We start from the raw sequence: 23,602 nt of genomic DNA on the forward strand, positions 1-23,602 counted from the left end.
CTCAAAGTCTGAGCATTTAAAGAAAGTGCACACGGAAGTAGTGGATTTCCATGAAGTCTTGAAAAAGTAGTGTTGTCCTTCCAACGGAAAGACAGTGCTGACTCTTGACACACAGACAGGTAATGGGCTACAACAGATCAAACCCACAGCAGAGTCAGTCGAAGTTGAAGAATATTGGTAGGTAGGTCATCACAGAGCAGACTGCTGTAGTCTTGTTAGAGATTACGGTATTGGTGGGCCACCAGAGGTGCAGGCCCACTGCAGTCCTTGTAGAAATAATGGTATTGGTAGGTCATCAAAGATGCGGACCCACTGTAGTCCTTGTAGAGATGGCCAGCAGCCATCTGTTGTGACTGTGCAGGTGCACAATCACCATCGAAGAGTCTTGCGGACAATATAGCAAGTCCATAAACCACCACTTGTGCACTCACAAAGTTTTTGGAATTGTCCTTAGAACCAGCAATGCTGTTAATCAGTCCCTTGCTGAATTATTAACACACATGCAAACACTATCAGTCCCTACTTCTCACATATTGTCCACATACTATGACCAACAGAAACGTGTGCAGTGAAATGTAACTTACAAGTTACTTAATTTGATGAACTGGTGTCAATTACAATTTTATAACATAAGAATACTATAACAAAGGTACAAAATACATCATTAAAGAACATAACGATACAGATAACATTTGTAGTAAAACAGGCTTTACAAAAGAATAGAAATAGACATAAACATCAGTGTTACAAGAATTATGACAGAAGTACATACATAAAAGATCAGAATAACTTTTGAAACATCAACTTCACACATGAGCATTAAAACAAAACAGAATAAATAATGTCTAAACATCTTTACAACGTAAATAACATATTATCAGAAAAATTCTACAATGTAAATCTTATTAGCCAAACACATAAAGACAGGAAAAAGACAAATACACAAGGGTACATAAACACATAGCAGAATAACACAGGAGGAAAGGACAGGGTTTGTTTTCAGTGTAACATTTGTTACTGCAGTCCAACCCAAAACTTCATTCCATAGATCTTTCGTCTTATTTCAACATTTGTTTCCACCAAAAAAAAAAAATCCTATCCAAGCATGCTTTCTGTATTTATATGTTCACATTTTTCTTACCTCATTATTTATTTTCCATTATCTTACCTTATCATTTATTTCCAAGAAAATCCTACCTATATCTGCTTCCTGCATTTTTTTCGTACAACTTCTCAATGCATTTCTTCCAATTCATCGCAACTCATTCTCTTATATAGTCTACCCCTCTTAAGCTAACTTAAATCTACTGTGCTCTGATGCTAAACTAAGGGACAAGGCAATGCAGCAGCACAAAACAATTAACACAAACAGCAATGACAAAAAAATGTAAATTGGCAAAGCAAGCAGCAATATCACAACTAATATAAGGCAATGAGCAGCAAACAAGAAATATAAATCAGTAGTAAAACTGGCTTAACAGAGTAATGTAAAGTGAAATTTAGTAGCACTATGCCTGGCAAACAGCACCAGCAAATGCAATAACTTATATTTAAACATGACATAGCTCAAGCAGAAAAAATATTACACTAAAGACAACAATGAAGACAAGGGAAATGTATATTCACATCTTAATATATATGTAATTAAAGTGGTGCACCACAACTTATTCTACGAGAAATATTACCAAGTAGTTGAAAAGAAAATTGTGTATGCAAATCCTGTGAAGGGAAATGATTATTTGTGCTCTTTTTTCTAAGAAAGTACATCATAAACGTATTCATTACTGGGTCTGTAGACAGAAAATAGTGATATTAGTACATCTATTAAATTTTATTTTAACCAATGCTGCAGTGCAGCTAGAAACTTGATATTAGACGAAATGAGCATATATATATATATATAAAGCAACATATGAAACGTCATTCACTAGGCAAATGGCGTCTCCAAAGGCAAAAAAATTCTCTCAACTAGAAAGACAATAGATGTAAAATATTTGTCATCATTTCATTAGGCATTTTAGTAAATATCACAAATTAAGAGCTCCACAGTATAATCATATGTTTTCAAGTTTGAGCATGTCGTATTTGCGATGCTTTCTACAAAGAAATGTCAATAGCGACTATATTAACTTTTTTTCACCTGTACCTCTGAAAGGCACACACTAATGGCTTTTTTCCAGGCGACTGTCGCGCAGTTGGGTGCTTACAGTGACCTACCTTCCTTACCGAAATATTTACGACACCAGTTTGCACTACAGTGACAGTCTCATATAAAAAATTTCACAGGTCGAGAATTTGCGTTGCAAATGTGTAAAAACAAAATCCTATGAATATAACAGTGTGTAAAATATTTTCGCCTGCATTGTGATACATTCACGCATTTACACACATTTCATAACTCTTAAAGTACTATTCTCAGCTTATTGATCAGAAACATACCTCAACAGCATAATACACATCGTCATCGTAATAATAACATCATAACAGACCAATCACATCTCAGAATCGTCGCAGCTTCTTTCAGTAATTTCAAGACCTTCAGTGAAGTCATCTACCTCAAACGTACTTCAAAAATCATGATCCCTTACCAAATACATCATTCAAAGCTCTCACAGTATCACAATGGTTCCGAAAATATATGAACAGTTCACAAAGTACAGACAAAATTCAGTTTCATAAGTGTGAAGTTATCCAACTGTGTAATTACGTAAACATGTGTCACCAACGTAGTAAATAAAATGTTTGTCCCTCTCAGTTAAATGATCAGATAGCTGTGTAATTTATGTGTTAGAGAAATATGGTACTGATGTGTAAAGCTGTATAAACAAATACCATATTAGCTAGGGCAAACACATGGTACACAAAGTAAGCGTGTACCCCCCTGAGGATTAATGCAATTATACCCTCAGGTGTTACAGATTACAGCACTGGAATGAAATGTATCATGGAAAACCTTTGTATCTTTGTAATTCAAAAATCTTTAAAAATAAATGTTTTAAGTACAAAATTAATCACTCAAATACGTGTACTGTAGCGCTAAACTGTGCATCTTGTTGTAAGATAATCTTTGTGGAAGTGTCGTAGTTATCGTCCTCTGTAAGCAAAGTTCGATGTTCTTACCTCATCACAAACGAAAGTGAAATGCTTTGCGTATGGATATCGTAGTTATTACGTACCTTACCGTGATCAAGAAAGTACTATAATGTAACGTATTGTTGTGCTACGAAAATGGCTGTCTCACTGTAGCTGTACCACAAAAGTTACTACTAAAACATGTTTTACTTTCCAGAAGAATTCAGAAAAACTGTGCAGATATAAAACAGAAACACCTCAAAAGCAACATTGTAAATGGTCACTCATTAGTAGCGTCGTGATAAAATCGTGTAGCTGTCACATAAACTAACCACTGTGTCATCTGGTATCTCACAGAAAGTACTTCAAATCCAGAATGTATTTTCAAGTAAACCAAAATGTTGCATTAAAATCTCATTAGCAGTGCCAGTATATGTTCTAAGTATGTAAGCCTGATAGTCGTTACGTAATCGTGCAACTAACAAGCAAGAATGTAAAATAACAACACTGTGTCGTCTGTTCACTATAACAATGCATTCGTAATTTCTATTTAAAAATGTTCCCTAGGTTCTAGACTGGATAGTTAACTTCAAAACATTGTTGCATGTTAACAGTTTCTCAGTTTGACAAATTGTACTAGTAGCGTGAAGTGAAAAGTTTTATGGCAAAGACAAAGTTAAAAAGCAGATTATCTTTCAGTAAACGGTTTTACATGTGAAATGTGGTGTAAACCTTTACTCTTCCTAGTACGCAGAGTTTCAACTTCAACGCAATTATCATGTGGTATACGTCGGATTCTGTAAGGTCCATGGTAAACTAGAAAGAATTTGTGACTCAAGTGTTCCTTCTTATGTGACAATGAATGAGCTTTAATGAGAACTTTCTGACCAATATATAATTTCTTTGCATTTGCTTTACCGTATAGTTTTCTCCTGTCGAAGTTTACATGTATTCGGAAAAGGTACAAGCTCTCTGATTCTGTTCGGTGGTTCTTCATTCTTCAGTACAAGAATAGGTGGTAAAGCAGTGGAGATGAGGCATTTCATTCAGCACGTTTTGAAATAAGTGTAAATATCTGTCCCAATGCTGATGCTTTCTGTGACAATAAAGTCTGCAAAGCTTATTGATTTCTTTCCTAATCCGTTCAGACGGGTTACAATGTGGTAAGTACAATGAAATAAAAACAGGTTTGATTTTATGGTTCCGAAGCATGCGTGACCAAACAGCAGATCTGAATTGCGGTCCGTTATCTGAAATGACTTTACTAACGTGTCCAACTTCACATAAGAAATTTTTAACAAAGGCGTTGGATACAGACCGTCCAGTGGCTTTACGTAACGGAGTGAAAGAAACAAATTTTGAAGTAAGTTCAACAGCGACTAGAATGTACGAAAATCCATTAGATGTTCTGACAAGGGGCCCCAAGAGATCAACAGCAGCAAATTCTTTTAATTTAGAAGGAATGATAGGAAACAACGGAGCACGATGTGAGACAGTAGATGGTTTATCCTTTTGACAAAGTTTACAAATAGACAAGACTCTTCGAATTCTCTTTTCCCTATTGTTAAAATAACAAGTCGTTCGAGGAATATGATAACATTTTCGTGGACCAAAATGTGCATAGCTGAAATGAATGTACCAAATGAGCTTATTAACAAAATCATGAGGAATGCAAAGTACCCATAGCTTTTCAATCAACAGTGCAACGTTTGAATAGTATGTTGTTTCTAACCAGATAGTAATGCCGAATCTGTGTGTGTGTCTTTTCATGCCATTTACTTTTGATGTCTTTCCAAATCGGATTTTTATCTTGTTCATGAGCTATGTCCTTTAAAGATGTGGAGATGAAGTTTTCAAAGGCGACTTTCTGAATGTAAAGAATACTGAAATTTTTCTCGAGGTTGCCTTCTGTGTTACTTTTTTCAAGCCCAGCCGGTGCACGTGACAGTGCGTCCGCAACAATGTTCTCCTTGCCGGGAATGTAGACTATTGTGAAGTGGAATTCTTGCAGAAACAATGCCCAACGTTTTAACCTGTCATGATTTAATTTTGAAGACATAAGAAATTGTAATGCACGATGATCACTGTATACTTTTACGTGCTTACCAGAAAGAAAGAAACGGAATTGGTTAAATATCCAAACGATAGCTAAAGCTTCTAATTCAGTAACAGAATAATTTTTTTCAGATTTTGTTAGCACTCGGCTAGCAAAAGCAATGGTTTTCTGAACAGTAGTGTCATTTTCTATGGCTTCTTGAAATAAATGGGCACCAAGACCGACTTTAGAAGAATCCGTGCAAAGGCAGAAATCTTGTGACAGATCTGGATGAGCTAGTATTGGCGCGTTAAGTAACGCTTCTTTCAAAGAATTGAATTCCAACTGTGCTTGTTCGTCCCAGTTCCAAATAGTATTTTTTCCAGTGAGAGAACAAAGTTTTCGTGTAACTAGAATTTGCATATTCAGAAAACGACGGCAAAAATTTACGAGACCTAGAAAACTGCGGACTTGTTTTTTTTTGTGGATGGAACTGGAATAGCTCTGATTGCTTCTAACTTTTCAGAATCCGGCTGAATGCCTTCAGAAGAAATAATATGTCCCAAAAACTTCACTTTTGTCCTACCGAATTCAGACTTTTCCAAGTTAACTGTAGTTCCAGATTCTGCAAAAATATGTAACACGCTGTTTAGGATGCGATTGTGTTGTTCCCATGAGGCTTCTACTATCAGAATATCGTCCACATATAAGGTGAAGGGACGTTTTAAGAACTCAGGTAATATGGAATTTAGCCCGCGAATGAATGCTGCCGAAGAAATGTTCAAACCAAAAGGAAGTTTCCGAAACTGATAACAAACGCCGAAACAAAGGAAAGCTGTGTATTTTCTACATTCTGGATGAAGTTCGATCTGATAAAAGCTGGATCTGAGATCAATAGAAGACAACACTTTCACACCATTAAAATTTTGAAGAAGTTCTTCCAACGTTTGCGGCCTGTCTGTTTCAGGAATGATGATAGTATTGATTTGTCTCGAATCTAAGACAAGCCTGATCCAACCATTTTTCTTCTCAACAACATTAATGGATTGTTGTATGAGCTTACTGTATGCTCAATAATGCCCTCGTCAAGCATAGACTGTATTTCTGTTCTAACACGGCCCCTATAATGTGCCGGAATTACGTATGGTCTAACACAAAATTTAGTATGCTCACGAACACGAAATTGGCATTGAAATCCCTTGATTGTTCCTGTTTTGTAAGTAAAAACTGTGGAATGTGCTTGTAAAATCTCAAAAAGGTCTTGCCTATCAGTATCATTACAATTCTCAATTGTTTGAATTTTATTCTGAATTAACACATTAGTATCAAATGCGCCTTCGATATCATCCCTGTCAGTACTTGCAGAGTGATTGTTAGTGTCAAGTTCCGTCGAAAATTCCGAACTGTTGTCTAACAGGAGGTAAAGCCGATTAATTTCTTCGTCATGGTTTGAGAGCCAATCTTCAAATTTCAAAGCTGTTGACTTACCTTCTTTCTCTAAACTTATTTCAGCATCGTGAAAGTTTAAGATTGCTTTGTATTCATTCAAAAAGTCTACTCCCAATATAATTTCCGTCGACAATAATGGAACAATAAGAAAGTTCATAGAGGAACTGTGGCTTTGACAAAAGAATTCTAAGTTGGTTTGTTGGCGTACATCTACACTTTTTCCAAAGATTGCACCTTGTAATTTAATCTTACGTAACGGAAGTGTGGGGTAATCGTTCGATTTGTTGCATTTGCTAAAGGCTGTTTCACTAATTATTGAAATGGGACTGCCAGAGTCAATGTGAATCACAGGATATGCAATTTTGTTATGTTTTACGTCGTGTTCCTGGAGTAAGATGCCCCTAATGTCTTCCATTTTTACGTAATTACTAGCTACGGCAGCTGCGTCGTCAGTTTCGTAAGTACGTATTGTGGCTGCTAGCGGTATGAGTCATTGCCTATTGTCTCTTTGTTGGCGCGCGTCGTTATTGGGATTTGGAGACCTAACTTCTACAAATTCACCTTGCCGAGAGGGCCCTGCTCTGTTTGAATCCCGCCAGTTCTGATGCAATTCAGGTCTGTCGTTACGATAATTCGTCTGTCGTCATGTCGGTAGATTCTATAGTTTCTTTCTTGTCAGTCACGTGGTAGAGAATTTCTCCCGGAATCGTAACTGCGCGCTGGACCGTTGCGTCTGAAGTTATTCTGTCTCCCTTGATAATAATTACTTTGGTTCCCATATTGTCTGTTTCTCTGTCTGTCTCTCTGGTTGTCATTACTGCGGAGAGGTGATTTTTCCCTGTAATTATTACTACTCTGCCAACGGTTCTCATATAGGTGGTGTCTGTTTTGGTAACGATTTACGTTGTAAGAATAGCCTTGTCGTGTCCATTTATTATTTCTGTCATAGCGGAATTTTGACGGATGTGACCTGTAATTGTTGTATTCCTGTTTTCGCGTTCCGTCATTGTCAGTGTCAATATCTAATTCTTGTAAGAGTCCCTGAAAAGCTTCAATGTCGTCTTTCCAATGTCCTGCCAAAATAATATGTCGTAAATGTTCAGGTAATTTGATTAAGCAAATGCGGATGAGTTCTGAGGGGCTGTATGGGTTTGACAGATACTGATTCTTGTGCAACATGTCTTCAAAATATTTCACAAGACTGGAAAATTCAGATTGTTCGAAATGTTTCATCATTATAATGCTATGTTTTACTCGGTCTTGTGTAGCTTGAGACCAATATGCTGAGAGGAAGGCATGATAAAATTCTCCTTCACTGTGACAATCGTGGATGGCCGATCGCATTCTTTCAGCCGGTTCATTCTCTAAGTAGCCACATATAAATTCTAATGTGTGCTCTAATGACCAGTTGGGAGGAAAACAATGAGAGAATTGATGGAGCCACGCTTGTGGATGAATGTCGTTGCCAGAATTCTTAAATGTTTTGAATTTACGTGTAGTAATGAACAGCTTATAGTCAAAATCATCATGTCGGCGAGTAGCATATCGGTCATTGTTACGTCGTGTCGGCGGTACCATCTCAAAATTCGGTGCACCTTGCCAATTTCTTTCATAACTTCCGAAATGCCCTGTATTATTATTTTGTGGCTTTTCCGTATTTCTAAGTCCCTCTTCCCGTGTTGGAGCGCGAGTGTCCTCCGAAACATGTAATTTTTGTATTACTTGTGCCAACTGATCTTGTACTTCCCGGATTTCCCTTTTGTGTTGCGTATTAATTTGATTCTGATTTTGTTGCAATTTCTTAATTTGTCCATACTCTTCTGTGTCAGTGATGGCTACAGGTCTTGTGTCATTCAGATCATCATCTACCTTTGCAGATAAGTTAGTGAACTGATCCGAAAGTTCGGCTACTTTCTCCGATAGTGTACTTACTTCCTCAGTGTGTTTCTCTGAACCAAATTTCAGAGTGTCCATTTGTGTTGAAATCGTTTTCCTGAGTTTTTGCAAGTTGCGTAACCGAATCGGTAGATGCAACTCAGTCAATTTTAGCTTGCAAGGTCTCATGATTTTCATGAACAATCGTTTGCAGTTCTTTTATGGCTAATTCGTGATTCTGTAATGTATTTTCATGCCGCGAAGTAATAGGTTGGAAATGCTCACAAATTTGTGTTTTTACGTCATTACAGACTTTTTGACATTTCGATTCGATTTTATGTAACTCAGTAGTTAAATCTTCACGTGTTTGTTCAAGTGTGGTGTGTAATCTAACTTTTGAAGCTTTTGCTGTGTTTATCTCTGATTTTGTTCCATTGTGTCTAACCTTTGAAGCTTTTGCTGTGTTTGTCTCTGATTTTGTTCCATTGTGTCTAACTGTTGCTGTGTTTGTCTCTGATTTTGTTTCACTTGTTGCATTAATTGTAATAATAATGTATTAGTGTCTGGAATCTGTTCCTCTGTGCTTTTCGGCAGTGCATTTGCACCGGCAACATTCACATTTTGACAAGCAGAAAATGTGTCTTGACTTATTTGAGGACGCAAAACCTGAATCTACAGTATTTGCAAGATTGTGTCCTGTCATTTAGGATTCCTGAGGCGAGCTGTTGACGACCGATCGATCGATAATGCTTACCTGTTCACTAATTGTTTCACTGCCTACACCATTATTTGCAGCCCGTTCCATTTCCCTATGCACAATTACCAAATTACTACTTTGAACATTGGTTAATTCATTACTCGGCGACGCTAACACACTGCTTTCGTCTTCACTGTCATTTCTCAGTTTCCTTTGGAGTCTAGTATTACGCTTTTCACACGCCATTATTTTCACAATATTTCACACGACAACACAGAAAACCACAATTTGAAGAGCAAAATAAGAAAACACATTAACATAGCATTGAAAATAATATCTAGTTAGTTGCAAGCGCAGCTGCGAAATACTTGGTGCAAATCTACATGCATGCCACAACTGTTTTACTGTGCAACAATGAATAACTACAACTACAAAGGAAATTCTCTCTGTAATTACGCGCTAGCAATAAACAATAGCTACACTAATTACAGAAACTACAAGAAAAAAATCAGAAGATTCCAGTGAGGTATCCTCGGCTAAGGGTCGACATATGAAACGTCCCCTTTGAACAATTATACATGACTGTGCTTAAACTGACACACAATATTTTTTTAGCGCAACGCAATCTGACTTTCAGTAATCCCTACAAGAGAATGGCCCTGACTAAATTAACTTATACGTTTCACAAATCACTTACCTCACAAAAATCGTCGTTACTCGAACTACTGCAATACAGCGAGCGCCACTACTGCCAGCTAAATAAAAGATTCAAACTACGGAAGGCACTAACTACTGATAGGCATAGTTAGCAAATGAAAGATTTTGATAGAGAACAAACAATGTATTTACCTTAATAGTCATAATATATATAGCAGTTCATGACATCCACTCTTACAAATGTACTGTTTCTGATGGACGCACCTCCAGATTATCCATTCTCAAAAATCGGCCCTCTCACTTCCCCACATCCACCACTGCTGGCGACTCGCCTCCAACTGCACAACGCTACGCGCTGTTAACATCCAGCTGCCCAACACTATAATGGCGGGCAATAATGCAAACCAGCCACAGACTGCACACAGCACAGCCAGTGATTTTCATACAGAGCGCTACGTGGCGTTACCAATATAAAAACCTAAACAGCCTACTTACACCCTTCCCGGTCATAAAACTGTGACTTTTTGAAAGTCGTCGATAATCTCGCTGTCTGCTATTGCCTAAAACGGTTTTTCATCATTTTACAGAGATGGCTATGTATGATCAGGGCGTGATCTAGAGGCAACCTGTTGCATTATTTGGCTACTTCCCGGCTACTCATCCCTCTAAAAGAAAAAAAGAAACACTTTTAAGAGTCAAAATTCATTATTCTGGCCAGTTTGGACTTACCGTAACTGTCATTCTTAAGCAGTAGTCAGCATAATATACTGGTTCTCTCTCTAAATGACCATTGCCAAATATAACTGTGACTTTTTGAGAGTCATCTTTAATCTCGGTGTCGACTACCCTTTCAGACGTTAAGATGTTCCTCACTCGAATTTATTTACAGACCTGGAAGTGCTCTTTTCGATAAAGTGATACAGACTGCTTTGAGGCCAATGTATTACATTGTATTCTGTAACAGTACGAGTTCATCATAGCAACGTAATCCACAGTAAAGAAAAAAATACTTCCTTTCAGTAACATCCTTGAGCATGGTTGTTATCCGGGCAGTTCGCTATCTCCACTCTCTCGGGGATGGTAGTCTGAAGAGATGAGAAGATATGAAGTGATAGAGAAATGCGTAATATTTGTGAATTATAGATTGCAGCGATCAGTCGTCCTTTTTTTTTTTTTTTTTTTTTTTTTTTATTCAATGAACTGCGGATGAAGCCCGACAAACATGCACTACATACATTGAGCCAAAATAATAGTGTATTGAAAATGGCTAGCTTCTAACCGAAATCTAGATCTGCACAATAAAATTTAAAAAGGACGACTGATCGCTGCAACCTATAATTTACAAGTCAATATAACAGTCACTCAGTGCAACAGCTTTCTGAATGGAAGGTAACCGGATGAAATGCATAATATTTGAATCGGTCCATGATACGAAATCTGATGCCACGACTGCTAACAGGTTTTCTGCAAAAGGCACATTATGCGCATTCGGATTCTGTTTCATGCAGATTTATCGCATATGTTCTTCGCTGCGTATACTCTACTAAAGAGTAAGTTCGTGTCATTTCCACAATTTTTGTGGTTGTTACGAAAATATTTACATGGGTAAATTAGAAACACTGTAAAAAGAAAATTGACTTTCTCGGACGCACCTATAATGACCTACTCCTTACGCTTGTGTGTTCGTTGAAGTGAACCTGTAATTGCTACTCTCATATTAGCAGCTGTTACTGCCTTTGCTGCGTTAGACTCTCGATTAATCCTGCTCTGAAGAAATGGAAATATTTTAGGGCACAATCTGAGTGCAGTTCTTTACAGTTCCACATTTAACACTTCGTTATTAATTTTTTAGCTCTCTGTATTCCAAGTAAATTGAATACAAAGCACTCCTCGCGTAACACCGACGCCACAGGGCAGACTTTGTTTGCCTAAGTAATTGGTTTCCGAGCAGGGAAGTAGGACCAACGGCGGTGCTATCAGAAATCGGCGGCTTAGTGCGGATACCTCCGACGTGACCGAAGCGAAAAATACTGTCGTTCTATAAACAAGGAAATATTTTATTTATTTCTTTATTTTTAAAAGGGGGAGGGGCGAAAGAAAATGAAGTGAAGCGGGACTCGACGATAGTGGCGTTCAAGTGGGTCACAATTGAGTCACAATATAAATTTTTTTCCACAGCTGCCTCGATTGGCCGAGGTACGAGCCGGGCGTCGAGAACTGGAAAAATACAAATAAAATGGAAAAAAACACACACAACAAGAGTTTTGTTTACCGAAGTAATTGGTTTGTATCAGGAGGGGTTTCGTGGGTCGGGCCAGCTGCACGTCACGAACTCTGCGCTCTCCGCGTCGTGAGCCCTGCCGACTGCAGCGGTCGATGCCCACTCACCTCCCCATTCTCTCTCTTCTCTCTCTGTCTCTCTCTCTCTATCCACTCGTCCCACTCGCCCTCTCTCCTCCACCGGTCGCGCTGAGATTTGTTTTTGATGGGGTCCATGTTTGCCGAACGCGCTCCCCCGAGCTTCTCTGGGATTCCCCGGACCGTGGATGCTGCGAGCTGATTGGCCGGCCTCCGGAAAACCTCGCACATCCGCCGCCGGAGATGGCGACTCGATATTTCCGTCGACAAACACGGCACTCCTGCCTGCCTGGCTGTCTGCTGCGCCTTTCGTACCCCTTCCACTTCTCACCGTCCCCTATCCACCCCCACGCCCCCGTCAACTCGCCCCTTCTACCTCACCCACACCTCCCCAGCCTCTTTTCCGTCGTGCCATTCGACCCTATTCGCTTTTTTCCCTTTGCAATCCACTCTGGTAGCGGGGAGGCCCTTTTTAACACCTGCCCACTAGGGCCACCTCGAAGACTCCCTCGGGGTACATCTGCGACCACCTTCGTAAGCTCAGAGATTGTCGTCGCCATAGGTGGCAGTTCAGTTGCCCTCCCACGCCTTGTGTGTCGAGAAAAATGGCGTGTCTCCTTCAAGAACTGCAGCAGTCAGCCCACTGAAGAGTCCACTTCGAGGCAGCCATCATCTCTTCTATCGCTGTATTTCATTGCTTCATATCCCTGATGGCGTGAGGTTACCTCGATCGTGTTTCCTTACTTTAGTACATTTTCTGTATTATATTTGTGAAGTTATAAATTAAAATAAAAAAAATTTTCCTCCTGATTTTCTTTGCGTTCAGCAAAATGATCATTAAAACCACCGAATATCAGCCGCGCACAACTCTGACGTATGTTTCCTGAAACAATATTCTTCGCAACTCGTGCGTGATTAACTTCGGCTCCATACATCAGCAAGTAAAAGTTTGTTATATGGATCGTGCTATGAGCACTGTTTTTAAAGAACCAATCTGATTCGAATTATTTCCATCAAAATGAGTTCGGGACCACCGGTGCACATTTATTTTTACACATTTTTATTACCTTCGGCATTTGTGTCTGCAGAGTTGCTTAATTTGAATTTGCCGCTGAGATAATTGGTAAGATGGCGGAGGACAATTACAGAGACTTTCTATGTTAGGGCAAATTTCCTTTTAACAGGGTAAGTATTTGAATTAATGCCGATTAAACTTTACTTTTACATTGTGCACTATTTAGACTAATTTTCGTCATGCAAAACTACGATACTTTCGTAAGAAATACAGACAAAAATGCGATACAAATCGCTATCATCAATGGCTGCGCTCCTTGCACCGGAAAGAAATAATTAACACAGATAATGCGTATTGGGAGAGGAATTAAAGTTACGAATAATTATTCACACATATTTACAATAATAAAGAACTCTATTCTCAAGTAATAGTTAACAAATAATTACAATTTCTTAACAGACCTCAGTTTGATATGCGTCTTGCGTCCGCAGCCTACAAAAGCCAACCAAAAAAAGGTAAAAACGAAGGAAGACGAATGCAGATCATTAAAGGAATTTACAATTATAATTGTCTTTGTATGATACACATCGATATGTCCAATTACATCATAAAATATTATATAAATAATTAATATTTATCATCGTTTTGTTTTATTTCACAGTTTTTCCATATGTCGGATAGATAATGTTTATAACTGTTAGGGGCCCGCATCTCGTGGTCGTGCGGTAGCGTTCTCGCTTCCCACGCCCGGGTTCCCGGGTTCGATTCCCGGCGGGGTCAGGGATTTTCTCTGCCTCGTGATGGCTGGGTGTTGTGTGATGTCCTTAGGTTAGTTAGGTTTAAGTAGTTCTAAGTTCTAGGGGACTGATGACCGTGGATGTTAAGTCCCATAGTGCTCAGAGCCATTTTCTTTTGTTAGGGGCATAATTTCCTCTCGTCGCACTGTAGCTAAAATTTATCTCGTGGATGTTACACGTTCCCTAGACGAGAGTGACACGGAAATTACTGAACATTATTCCCTCTGTGTTAAGCAAAGGAATGTACTACATTTCCGACCACAGACAGGCCAATGGTGTCGTCTGGATGCGGTATGGATAGGCTCGCTCATTTGCTCGTTCACTTGCTTCGTAACGTTACTCCTAGTTATTTTAATCGACGTGATTGCGTCAGGCAGCAGATCACTAACACTGTGCTCGAACTTATCATGTGATTGTTTTCGCTATTCGTCCCCATTAGCTTACATTTTCCCACATTTAGAGCAACCTTCCTTTCATCAGAGCGAATAGTAATTCTGCCTAGGTCACCCTGTATCCTTCTACAGCCACTCAACGACGACACAGTGTCATCAGCAAACAGTCGGAGACGGCGGCTGGTCCTATCCATCAGGCTGTTTACGTATGTAGAGGGTAAGAGCGGTCCTGTCACAGTTCCCAGGAGCACTCCTCACCATACAAGTCTTCGGTCAACACTCGCCGTCCAGGACAACGTATTGTGATCCGTTACTTAAAAAGTCCTTCAGCGTCGTGATGAGATATTTCTTCCACCCTCTCTATGCATGACTGTTAGGAGACAACCGAGACTTCATCCTCGGATATCCTCTAGTTTCTCGCAAAAAAGAAATCAACGGGCGTTAACAGATCTGTGGAATGGGGCGACGGAGTGAAGACGTCGCTTCATTCAGCGTGGTCTCTCCAGCCGAGTGCGCACTGGAATGAGCCTTCTGCTTAGTTTAAAACTTCCTCACTGAGAGTGAGAGTCTTGGGAAGTATACAAGGAAAGAGGGAAGGGGATTGTGAAGCACACTTAGCAGTGAAAAATAAGAGTTGCCAGATCTGAGTCGGTCCGTGACACGTGATCCGTCCATTAACCAGAAATAGAGCGTTTCCCAGGAATTAAAAAAAAATAGAAAGTCGGCTACCAGTGAAGTGATCAACCTGATTCTGCGCCGTTCTCTGTTTATTTGTCTTACACACTTCACTCCATCATCAGTACATTTCTACAAAAACGCTTCTCAACGAAGTGTGAGAAGTGTTGTAAAGTCTTCGGTCAACACTCGCCGTCCAGGACAACGTATTGTGATCCGTTACTTAAAAAGTCCTTCAGCGTCGTGATGAGATATTTCTTCCACCCTCTCTATGCATGACTGTTAGGAGACAACCGAGACTTCATCCTCGGATATCCTCTAGTTTCTCGCAAAAAAGAAATCAACGGGCGTTAACAGATCTGTGGAATGGGGCGACGGAGTGAAGACGTCGCTTCATTCAGCGTGGTCTCTCCAGCCGAGTGCGCACTGGAATGAGCCTTCTGCTTAGTTTAAAACTTCCTCACTGAGAGTGAGAGTCTTGGGAAGTATACAAGGAAAGAGGGAAGGGGATTGTGAAGCACACTTAGCAGTGAAAAATAAGAGTTGCCAGATCTGAGTCGGTCCGTGACACGTGATCCGTCCATTAACCAGAAATAGAGCGTTTCCCAGGAATTAAAAAAAAATAGAAAGTCGGCTACCAGTGAAGTGATCAACCTGATTCTGCGCCGTTCTCTGTTTATTTGTCTCACACACTTCACTCCATCATCAGTACATTTCTACAAAAACGCTTCTCAACGAAGTGTGAGAAGTGTTGTAAAGTCATCAGATGATCAAAACGACTTGCAAAATGATTTAGATAGGATATCTGTATGGTGCGAAAAGTGGCAGTTGACACTGAATAAAGAAAAGTGCGAAGTTATTCACATGAGTACCAAAAGAAATCAGTTAAATTTCGATTACGCGATAAGTCACACAAATCTGAGGGCTGTAAATACTTAGGGATTACAATTACAAATAACCTAAATTGGAACGATCACATAGATAATACTGTGGGTGGAGCAAACCAAAGACTGCGATTCATTGGCAGAACACTTAGAAGGTGCAACAGATCTACCAAAGAGACTGTTTACACAACGCTTGTCCGCCCTATTCTGGAGTACTGTTGTGCGGTGTGGGATCCGCATCAGGTGGGACTGACGGATGACATCGAAAAAGTACGAAGAAGGGCAGCTCGTTTTGTATGATCGCGAAATAGGGGAGATAGTGTCACAGACATGTTACGTGAATTGGAGTGGCAATCATTGAAAGAACGGCGTTTTTCGTAGCGACAGGATCTTCTCATGAAAACTTCAATCACCAGTTTTCTCCTCCGATTGCGAAAACATTCTGTTGCCACCCACCTACATAGGGAGAAATGATCATCACGATAAAATAAGAGAAATCAAGGCTCGCACGGAAAAATTTAAGTGCTCGTTTTTCCCGCGTGCTGTTCGAGAGTGGAACGATAGAGAGACAGCGTGAAGGTGGTTCATTGAACCCACTGCCAGGCACTTTATTGTGAATAGCAGAGTAATCATGTAGATGTAGATGTAGATGAACGAACTGTACAGTCCGTGCCGGAAGTAGCCTCCTACCATTGTTGGGAGATCTTTAGGTGTAAATAACAGATCCACAACCCATTTCGGGCAGTGATGATGCCTGTTTGTAGCATGACAGCTTGGCACAGCTGAACGAGACTGTTGAATTTAGAATGCGCGGCGACTCAGAAACTTCTAGTAAAGAAAGAAAGAAAAGAATTATGTGTAGCTATGGAACTATTATTTGCGAAAAATGCTTAAACAGCTTCGTAGCCTTACACGAAACACTCTTTATCTAATGATGGACAGTATCATCTAAAGGCGTTGTTAGTTTATTCTTTCCTTGATACAGTCTCATAAGTAAAGTATAAATATGGAGTTTTGGTGCTATATATTTCTTGATCATAGAACAATTTTGTTTCTTATTGGTGACACCTGCAACAAGAGAGGGAAGTACCAAGAATAAGGATTTTTTATGCGGCGGCAAAATGTATTGGGTAAAATATGTTCCATACTGGGTGTTGTATAAGAAACTTTGCCTTTCATCGACAGTGTACGTACTGGCTGAGGTAGCCAATGGCTTCCTCGCAGCTCGATTCCTCCAGTACGTCAGCCTCCAGTTGCCTTATTCGAATGAAGTTCGGAATACCATCCTCCTTCAGAGGAAAGAGATACCGATTATGTTTGACCTGGACCAGGATATCTCATTCCATTGATAGTACTATCCATAAAAGGAATGCATCTGGGATCGAATTCTGCCCTTAACTATGCCAGGAAACTTCAGCAAAGGCGAGAAAGAAATCAATAAATTCGCGTTGGCTGAATTAGAGTAATCCTTGTAATTAGTAATCCTTGTTCATTCTAGCACTAACTGCAAAGATAAAGTGCGTAAGAGGGTAAATAACAGACAGTAATATAAGTTTTTACCTGTTCCTAATTTTTTGCCCTATGACTTCATGAAAAACAAATATTTAACTCCTTTCCCTACAATAATTTGCTTTACTACACATCCTTACCTGCGTTTGTGCCAAGACTATTGTCGATGGCGATAGTCGAAACGTGCTCATAAATAAATGAAAAATACATTAAAATGGCACTATTTGTAAAAGTTAGTAATGATTACTAATTCATTCAATAAATTTATCGCCGTTAGTATTGGGAAGACGAATTACCGTGTGGATGAATCATGATAACACAGGACGTGGCACTAAAATGAGATTGTATGGATCTGGAAGATTCTTAGCTAATAATGTTAACCCAACTGTCTTCAGCAGCATTTAAAGTCTGATGTGATGGCGGTTGCTTACCCCCCCCTCTCTCTCTCTCTCTCTCTCTCTCTCTCTCTCTCTCTCTCCCTCCCTGCCTCTCTCCCTCTCCCTCTCTCCCGCTCCCTCTCTTTCTGTTTTTATCATTACCTGACCTCCAATCAATGCCAACGTGAATCCAAGTGTTTTCTGAAACGTTTTAAACAATAGCAAAGACCACACATTGTGATTACAGCCTGGAATCGAACCCTTTCTGTTTTATCACAGAAACGCTTTATCCATTGCGCTGCGGGTATGACAAACAGGCGCGGATCCATGGTCTGATATTGGAGATAAGGGGTCGGGTGTGACATTTTCTTTCTGGCGCCGCAGCTTCCCCCCCCCCCCCCCTCCTACTCTCCCCTACTCTTCCTCCCCCCTCTCCCCATCCCTTACCACCCATAATCACAAAATATTACTTGCCGTCTCACACACTTTATTGCGCCGCAGAGGCCTACAACTTTAATAACAATAAAATATGTAATATATTTTGTTACGATGATGATAATTTGTTCACACCGGTACTTAATTTTTACATTAACATAACTTGCAAGAAACTTCTGAGAAATGTATAATTTGAAAACTCGAAAATCTGAGAAATTGAATCTATTTCGCTTTAAGAACAATAATAGCAACAAACTGTCACTACTTTAGCAATGTCAACCTTATCAGTACTTCACTAAGCTCTACAATAGTGGAGTCAGGTCTGCAGTCTTTGGCCAGGCGAGAGTGTAAATGACGGACATGCTGTGCTTTCAGTCGTGTCCACCTATTTAGTTCATCCAGTATTGTTCGGTACCCACTTCTAGCTACTGCAATGCAGCAATTTTGAATGGATGTCAATGTATGCGCGAAAACAGACTATAGTACTACCTGCCGCCGCCAGATGGTGTAGCTGCTTCTCATAGGTGGCACAAAGCAGCAGCACTACGCTGGTGAAAACCGATAAGACAACATGGAAGCTGACAAGCACGGGCAACGGTGTACAGTTTGGTTTCTCTGGGGGGAACCAGTGACTGCTTCAGACATCCTCAAAAAAATGGTTCAAATGACTCGAAGCACTATGGGACTTAACATCTGAGGTCATCAGTCCCCTAGACTTAGAACTAATTAATCCTAACTAACCTAAGGACATCACACACATCCATGCCCGAGGCAGGATTCGAACCTGTCACCATAGCAGCAGCGCGATTCCGGACTGAAGCGCCTAGAACCGCTCGGTCACCGCGGCCGGCAGACATCCTCACGAGGTTAGTAAATACGCGGGAAAAGACCACAACAAGTCGCAGATCCGTGTTTCATTGGTTGTCAGAGTTTAGAGACAGCAGGGACTGTGCTGAAAAACGCAAAAGCACTGGACTTCCAGCAACTGCACACACACACCAAATAATAGCCACGGGTCAACGACTTGATACTGGACCACAGGCGAATCACATTTGATGGACTAGATAAGACAACAAGTGTGTCAAGGGGAACCCACCATACCATCATCCATGACATTTCAAAAATTAATCCCCCATATTGGCCGAATATGGCACCTACTGGACGCAATGAAAGAGGTCAGGATGGGTAACATGTTTACCATTAATGGCGAACTTCGTGCTGTTGTTCACCAATAGCGCCGGAAAACTCCAGAACAATTGTTTGTTAGTAAAATATGGCAGCTACGAGAACGATGGCAAAATTGTACAGACGTTGGCGGGGAATTCCTGTAGTATAATCTATATTAATTTGTTCAGTAAATTGTTCCTGCGAACACAAAAAATTGTAGTTTCAATCATTTCTGAAGGTCCCAAATACACTCTAAAAATAAATAAATTGGAAGATTCACTCAAGAAGAAGAGCTTCACATATTGAGCAATTCAATAACATATTGGTCCACTTCCGGTCCTTATGCAAGCAGTCATTCGGCCTGGCACCAACTGATAGAGTTTCTGGATGTCCTCCTAAAGGACATAGTGCAAAATTCTGACCAACTGGCGCGTTAGATCGTCAAAATCCCGAGGTAGTTGAAGGGATCTGCGCGTAATGTTCCCACCGTTTGCGACTGGGGAGAGATGCTACGAACTTTCTGGCCAAGGCAGGGTTTGGCAAGAACAAAGATGAGCAAGAGAAACTCTCGCTGTGTGCTGGAGGGTATTGTGCTGAAATGTAAGCCCAAGATGGCTTGGCATGATGGGCAACAAAACAGGGCGTGGAACATCGTCTATGTACCGCTGTGCTGAATGGCGATGCGGATAACAACCAATGGTCTCGTACTATGAAAAGAAATGGCATCCCAGACCATAATTTCTTACTGTCTGGACGTATGGCGGGAGACAATCAGGTTGGTATCCTAGTGCTGTCCGAGGCATCTGCAGACACGTTTTCGCTTGTCATCGGGGCTGAATTCGGAGTAGGACTCATCACTGAAGATAAGTATACTCCAGTCAAAGAGATTGCAGGCCAAAGACGTGTCTGTATTACAACAGTGGGATACCAACCCTACTGTTGCCCGTCATATCACCCGAAAACCAGAAGTGATGGTCTGCTATGCCATTTCATTTCATAGGACGACCCCTCTGGTTGTTACCCGCGGCACACATTGTGAGAGCTCGTCCTGCTTGTCTTCGTGCTAGCCAGACACTACCTTGGCTAGCAAAGTCACTGGATCTGTCTCCAAGCTTGAACGTTTGGAGCATTGTGGGCACCGACCTCCAATTCTCTCGGGATTTTTGCGCTCCAATTGGACAGAATTGGGCATGATATCCTGCAGCAAGACATCGAACAACTCTGTCAACCAATAGCGAATAAGTGGTTGCTGAAGGGTCAGGGGTGGACCAAACAGTTTTTTTTCCATTAAGGGCAACAAAACACGGCATTCTTTCCTTTCATCAGCTAAATTCAATATCTCTTCTGTTACCCAAGGATTTCTAATAGCCCTCGTCTTTTTACCTCTGCTGCTTTCACTATTTCATTTCTCAAAGCTACCCATTCTTCTTCTACTGCATTTCTTTTCCCCGTTCTTGTCAATCGTTCCATAATGCTCTCACTGAAACTCTCTACAACCTCTGGTTTTTTCAGTTTATCCCGATCCCATCACCTTACAAGCATACCTTTTTGCAGTTTCTTCAAATTTAGTCTACAGTTCATAACCAGTAAGTTGTGGTCAGAGTCCACATCTGCGCCTGGAAATGACTTACAATTTAAAACTTGGTTCCTAACTCTGTGCTACCATTATATAATCTATCTGAAATCTTCCAGTGTCTCCTGGCCACTTCCACACAAATAACCTCCTTTCATGATTCTTAAACCAAGTGTTAGCTGTGACTAAGTTATGCTCTGCGCAAAATTCTACCAGGCGGCTTTCTCTTTCATTCCTTACCCCCCCCCCCCCTCTCCCCCGTCACTCCATATTCACGTACTACTTTTCCTTCTTTTCCTTTAGTCCCCCATGACTATTAAAGTTTCGTCTCCTTTAACTACCCGAATACTTTCTTTTATCGCCTCATACATTTATTCAATTTCTTAATCATTTGCGGAACTAGTTGGCACATAAACTCGTACTATGGTAGTAGACGTGGGCTTTGCGTCTATCTTGGCTACAATAATGTGTTTGATATGCTGTTGGTAGTAGGTTATCCGCGCTCCTATTTTTTTCATTCATTACCAAACCTACCCCTGTATTACCCCTATTGATTTTGCATCTATAACCCGATATTCACCTGCCCGGAAATCTTGTTCCTCCTGCCACCGAACTCCACTAATTCCCACTAACCTACCTACCTGATTAAGGGATCTGACATTCCACACTCCGATCCGTAAAACGCCAGTTTTCTTTCTCCTGGTAACGACGTCCTCCTGAGTAGTCCCCACCCGGAGATCCCAATGGGGGACTATTTTACCACCGGAATATTTTACCCAAGAGGACGCCATCATCATTTAACCATACAGTAAAGCTGCATTCCCTCGGGAAAAATTACGGCTGTAGTTTCCTCTTGCTTTCAGCCGTTCGCAGTACCAGCACAGCAAGGCCGTTTTGGTCAATGTTACAAGGCCAGATCAGTCAGTCATCCAGACTGTCGCCCCTGCAACTACTGAAAAGGCTGCTGCCCCTCTTCGGGAACCACACGTTTGTCTTGCATCTCAACAGATACCCCTCCGTTGTGGTTGCACCTACTGTACGGCTATCTGTATCGCTAAGGCATGCAAGCCTCCCCCCGCCAGAGGCAAGGTCCTTGGTCTCCATGGTTCATGCGGGGGGGGGGGGGGGGGGATCGACTGCTAATATTCATTGAAACAGACAGTTAGTATAAGCTTACAAGTTTCCCCACACAATGAAAATATTTCGGCAAGATAGAGTATACGCTGTCCAAGCGTCACAAAATATATAGTTACTTCGTGAAATGGAGGCTGTAGCATAGCCTTGACGATTAACCGCTGTATTAGTACCAGAAAAAAGATCGTACATCCTATGATGACATGGCTGCCGTCTGTAGGAAGAAAGCAAGGTACATCCGGAAATTTTTCTCCTGATGGGTGGCTGCAATGCCAGTATCTGCGAGGAACTGAATGTGGCATTAAATTGTCTACGATAGCTAGTGCCTGTATTGCCAGTCTACAGCGAAAAGTTATTTCTAACTGACTGCAGCACTATATCCTGTTTGTCAGTGAAGGCTTCCTCTCATCTGCGATCCGAATGCATCCACATTTCTCCCTACCTCACAGCATAGGTCATAACAGTACTTCATACAAACAACGCACGCTGCTCGACTGAAATGCGACCGTCGCAGTAGAGTGTACCTCACAGCACGAGGATTTCGTTTTTTTTCCCCTCTTTACCTCCCTCACTCCCCACATCTCCCCCCCCCCCCCCCTCCTTTCCCGCAACTTGTATGCGAATTCGTGTGCACGCATGTGAGCGACAGATTTACGCGCCCTTTGCAGCGCATCACAGATCAAACGTTGCCCACCCTGCGGCCAGACGTACGGAATCCGAGCAAATTCCGCCGGTAATCACGTAGCCAGCCTGCAGGGCTGCCAACTCTGCAGCACTAAAAATGTAAGGGACGGCTGGTGCGGCCTGGCATTCATCTGGTCCGATTACTGTCCCAGCCGCTCACCATGTATCAACCCTCTTGCCAAAAACGTGGTCACAAATTATGTACAGAAATTCAGCTGATGTCCTTATCCACAACAGATTATAATCATTGCACTCGAGGAAACTGTTGGTCATAATTCTGTATCGCGGAGATTACGATTGATTTGTCAGATCTCCTGTCGCATTTACCATGGGAGTGGCACAGTGACGAAGACACTGAACTCCCAGTCGATAGGGTGATGGTTCAGACCCTCGTTCGACTACGCGCTTTGAGATTTCTGTGGTTTCCCTAAACCATTTAAGGCAAATACCTCGATCGGTCGTTTGAAAAACGCCACTCGCCAGGTCTACGAGACAAGCTAGCGCACTGACCAGTTCTACAGCCGACGTTAATAGGAATGGTTAACTTGTTATAGCTTCAGAGATCTCATTTGCAGAGACGCTAGTTAGCATAGCCTTCAGCTAAGTCAGTAGCTACGACCTAGCCAGGCGCCACATACAGTTTATGCATTGACAATTGATCTATATGTGTGAAGCAATCAGAATTGTAAAGAAGTATTCGCAGTTCAGTCTATAACTGCACTTGTAAATATGATTGTACAAAGTCAAGAGCGGCGTTCACGGCTGATGCTGAATTAAAGCTAAGTATTTAATTGTATTCCTGTCTACTAACTTCTAA

Source organism: Schistocerca piceifrons, chromosome 8 (assembly GCF_021461385.2).
Source record: "Schistocerca piceifrons isolate TAMUIC-IGC-003096 chromosome 8, iqSchPice1.1, whole genome shotgun sequence".
NCBI lineage: Eukaryota > Metazoa > Arthropoda > Insecta > Orthoptera > Acrididae > Schistocerca > Schistocerca piceifrons.